This window comes from Nyctereutes procyonoides, unplaced genomic scaffold, assembly GCF_905146905.1.
Source record: "Nyctereutes procyonoides isolate TBG_1078 unplaced genomic scaffold, NYPRO_anot_genome, whole genome shotgun sequence".
Lineage (NCBI taxonomy): Eukaryota > Metazoa > Chordata > Mammalia > Carnivora > Canidae > Nyctereutes > Nyctereutes procyonoides.
Genome location: NW_026575043.1, coordinates 37,808,576 through 37,813,377, shown reverse-complemented (window position 1 = coordinate 37,813,377; position 4,802 = coordinate 37,808,576). Strand labels below are relative to the sequence as shown.

Here is a 4,802-nt window from a genome sequence, read left to right as displayed (position 1 = left end):
GTATATTTTTTCATTAGTATATCCAACACATCTATCCACAAGCCTACAGACAGCAGAGACAAATAAATATTCTACACACGCAGATTGAGAAGTCCCTTCATATTTGTACATGTGCACACCTACATCATATAAAGGATTGTGTCACAGGTATTTGATGTCAGGCTGAACTCACACACCCAGGTCAGGGACAGAAGCTGATGGAGGATGGAGGCACAGCGATGGCAATGTGACCTGTGTCCTTTGTCAGCCAGGTGACCCAGCAGATCAGCCACAGTGACTTTCAGCTAAAAAGGCTGCTGCTTCCCCATTAGTTTGCTCCACATTCACACAGAATTCTCTCCTGTGATTCACCAAATCCAGAAACAATCAGTAGGATGAATTCTGACAACACATCATGGAAGACCCCAAAGTTTCACTTATAAGAAAATATTACCTTGGGTCCCCAGGGGCGACTCAGTCTACCCTCTGCTCACGTCATAATCTTAGGATTCTGGGACTGAACCCCCTGTCGGGCCCCTGCTCAGCAGGGCGTCTGCTTTTCCCTCTCCATCTCCCCTCTGTGCTCATGCTCACTTTTGTGCCTTTTTTCAAATATATAAATAAAATCTTCAAATTAAAAAAATAAAATAATACCTATAAAAGGAGTTTTGAATCAGAGACACCTTATATTGTCACAGTCCTTTACCCTCATAAGGAATCTCCCTGCAGACACTGATCACCTGTCCCCAAACGCATGTCCTAGTACCTGATTCTTCTTCCCAACCAGACAGCAGCCCCAGTGTCACCTCCCAGAGAGGCCTCCTCCAACCTCCCCCACTCAGGGTCAGCCTGTCCCTCGGATTCCCATCTTCATAGTCTGTACTTTACAATTACTGAATGGTTTTCTCCCCATTGTTATTTTACCCATTGATTTATTTGGGGTCATTTATTGGTAATAATATTCCCTATTGGTTAGGAATATTCTAATGCAAAACATACCAATGACAATCAGTGGCACAAACACACAGGAGTCTATTTTCTCCCCTAACAATACGTCTGAGCCACATGGTGGTTCTCCAGATCTTCACCAAATCCGTGAGGTCCCAAATCCTCTCCCTTTCTGTTCCACCATCACTAAGGGTTTGCTCTTCATTCTTGAAGATAACGGACGTCAGGAGGGCTGCAGAAGCTCCAGGCATCATATTTGTATTTAAGAGCAAGGCACTGTATTCGTCTAGTCTCATTCTTTCCCTCAAAAGAGGCAATGTCCGCAGAAAGGACCTCAGACACGGACACTTCTTTGGGCAAGTGCTGTATCACAGGGTCAATCCTGACCCAGAGGGATCTCAATGTGGCAATCGTCTGGATATTGTATGAATATAGGAGAGAAGCTGGTAGAGACTGTGTGCTGTGTCACCAGAGCAAGGGTGTCCACCCTGCTCCCCCACTCACAGCATAAATCCATGACACATGGCCTCTGTCTCCTTCACACTGATCCCCAGGACAGAATGTCTCCCAGAAGAAAGTGGGTCGGATGAATGTACACTGAGTGTTCTCAGATCCCTGTATATGGAGCAGGAGCCACCACCACCCTATTTGGGCCTAGCACCCAGAGTCTGCACCAGTAAGCGGCAGTCTCTGCGTCCTATGTCCCCCAGGCACCCAGTCCTGCACCCCACCCATGACCGCCCAACAACCCAGAAGTGTGTGCTCTGAGGCCCCAGGGGCCGTCACCTCCTCAGCTGAGCTTATACCAATGTCCAGGGAGAATCTGATCACCGCCTGCCTGGTCGAGGGGCTGTCAGGGTCCATGAAGAGAAGAGTAACTTCTGCCCTGGGTCAGCAAGGCAAGAGCAGGGAACCAGGATGTGAGCAGTGGGCTCTCCATCCCCACCTGGACCAGGGATATCCCTGGGCCTCCAGCAGCCAGTGAGGAGCGTCCACCAGGGGACAGCAGAGATGACCTGGTGAAGCCACCTGCACAGGGAGTGAGCCTGGTATCAGAGGTTCTAACAGGAGGGGGGCTGAGTCACTGGGCCCTGAGACCTGCGGGGAAAGGTGCAGGATTTCTGCAGTATAATCTTGGACACTGATGTGAGTTCTGACCTGTGTCTCTCAGACTCAGGGGTCTCATAGATTTGCCTCTGTCACTAGCCCAGCTCCAGGACTTCACAGCTCTCCTGTCAACACCATTCCTGCTATACTCAGTCACTGTCAGACTTTGCTCAAGGTCTGGATCTGTCTCTGGCACTGAGTGCACCCTGGGGACACTGGGGTACAGCATCTATGTCCTGCCCCAGAACTACCCCCATAGTCAGAAAGCTACAACACCTAGAGGGCTCGCAGGACCTCCACGTGCCCTTAGCAAGAGGAGAATTTTGTTGAGGCTTGATGCTCACAAACAGGGATCTGGGTAGGACACTGCACTGCCCTCAGCCTCCTCGCGTCTCCCAGGTGCAAAGGCTACAGAATCTAAAGGAGGAAACCAGACCCCACTAGACACAGAGGTTAAAGCACAGTCCCCGGGTCTGAGGCTGGGTCTTCAAGGGGCTTCCCAACGACGTCCTTGTCCCTTGGGTCTGAGCCCTGCTCTCAAAACACAAGCTCTTCAGGAGGAGCCCCTGAGCCCTGGCTGATTTGCATGACCAGCAGGTGTCTCCAGCAAGGGGATAAGAGAGGCCTGGGAGGAACCTGGGGAGCAGAATCAGGGCGCCTCCACCATGGCCTGGACCCCCCTCCTCCTCAGCCTCCTGGCTTACTGCACAGGTACTGAGCCATGGTCACTCCCAGGGCAGCACCAAGGTTCTGGGTCCAGTCCAAAAATGACCATGAGTCCAGAACAGGGTGCCTGGAGAAGGTAGGACCTGAATGAAAAGGCTGGAGGAGTGAAGTCTTACCACTTGCTCACTCACTCTGTGAGAGCCTGAGGGGTTGCCCCGATCCAGGGAAAATTAATGTTGTCTCCTTTGTTCAAAGGCCCCATCCACCAGTTATACCCAGGGTATCAGGGGTGAGAGGAGGGGAGGTAGAAACAGACTCCCGAGACTTGTTGGAGCTGAGGTCAGGCCATGGGGTTCTCTTTGAATTGAGACCTGGAGCTGGCAACCCACCTTTCCTTTTCTCTCTTGCAGAAAACTGTGGCCTCCTATGTGGTGACTCAGCCGCCATCAGTGACTGTGACACTGAAGCAGCCAGCCCGCATCACCTGTGGGGGAGACAGCATTGGAAGTAAAAGTGTTCAATGGTACCAGCAGAAGCTGGGCCAGGCCCCCGTGCTGATTATCTATGTTGATAGCCACAGGCCGACAGGGATCCCTGAGCGATTCTCTGGCTCCAACTCGGGGAACACGGCCACCCTGACCATCAGCGGGGCCCTGGCCGAGGATGAGGCTATTACTGCCAGGTGTGGGACAGCGGTACTAAGGCTCACAGTGACACAGGTTGACGGGGAAGTGAGAAAGAAACCCTTTCTCCCATCTGTCACCCTCCCCTCCACCCTGGGGGCTGTGCACTGAGCAGGAGGGGGTCTGCCCCAGGCCCCCTTCTCTGAGGTCCCAGACCCTCCCTCCTACCCAGTCCCCAGCATGTCTGCACCTGGAGGTTCAGGAGAACATTTACAGCTCACAGCACTCAGTTACCCTCGTTCCCTGGGCCTGGCTGTGAACGGAGGCCTGAGGGCCTGGGTAGAAAGAGACACAGGGGGACCTGGGCCATGGGCCATGTGACTGCATTTCCATCGCCATCTTGGGCTAATGCTCTTCCAAATGACCAGGCTGAGCGCTCCAGTGTTTCTTTTTTTTTTTTTTTAATTTATTTATTTATTTATGATAGTCACACACAGAGAGAGAGAGAGGCAGAGACACAGGCAGAGGGAGAAGCAGGCTCCATGCACTGGGAGCCCGATGTAGGATTCGATCCTGGGTCTCCAGGATCGCGCCCTGGGCCAAAGGCAGGCGCCAAACCGCTGCGCCACCCAGGGATCCCCTCCAGTGTTTCAACTCAGCTGAGCTCCTGAAGCCCTGGGGACCTAGGTGGAGCCTCCCCTCCCTGAGTGGACCTATCAGGAGCAGGAGACATCGAGGGTCACCCACACCTCTCTTCTGGCTCACATGGCCCCCCACTGCTGTCTGGAGCCCCTGACAGCTCACAGGGGTGTAACTGGTGGGGAAATGCTGTTGGCCCTGAAACCTACTGTCCCAAGATCTGTCCCTTCTCAGAGAGCCACAGATGAATGATGTCCCCATGCCTGGATCCTACCCTGCCTCATGCTCCCAGGTCCTGAGAGGTCCTGAGGATGAGATCCCTACAGAAGGGAGGCCTCATCTAATGGCTCATCTCTGTGGGTCGCTCTGCTTCTTCCCAACTGATACCCCTTCTCTTTCCAGACTTTTACACATGCACTTCCCCATCTCAGAGCCTCCTTACTGGATCCCATTCCAGGTTGGCCGGCATCTCGGCCACAGTCTTCAGAGAGCACAGAAGGCCCCGGGATATACCCACAACCTCTCAAGTTCTCTCCCCCAATCCCCAGTGTGCATGTCCAACCTCCCTGGAGATGAGATCATTTCATCTATTTTATAGAGTGAGAAAAGGACCAGACACACCAGGTGCTCTAGGTTGTGACAGACAGTTGGAGAGTCAAATCCTCCCTGATGGTGATTGGGGGAGAATCGGGACAGTGGCCTCGTCCTACAGAATGGCCAGAAGATATGCAACGACTGGAGACAGAAACTGGGTGCGGCCACAGGTCTACCCCACGTCCTGCACAAAAATATCTCTCTACACCCACCTGACCCAGAAATATGGACAGAAAACAATGGTAT

General features: G+C 52.8%; 1 pseudogene; it reads left to right on the top strand.

The window, feature by feature from the left end:
* The first annotated feature begins 2,699 nt into the window (after nt 1–2,699).
* LOC129508269 (immunoglobulin lambda variable 3-9-like) lies at nt 2,700–3,424 on the top strand (annotated as a pseudogene).
* Nucleotides 3,425–4,802: the final 1,378 nt, after the last annotated feature.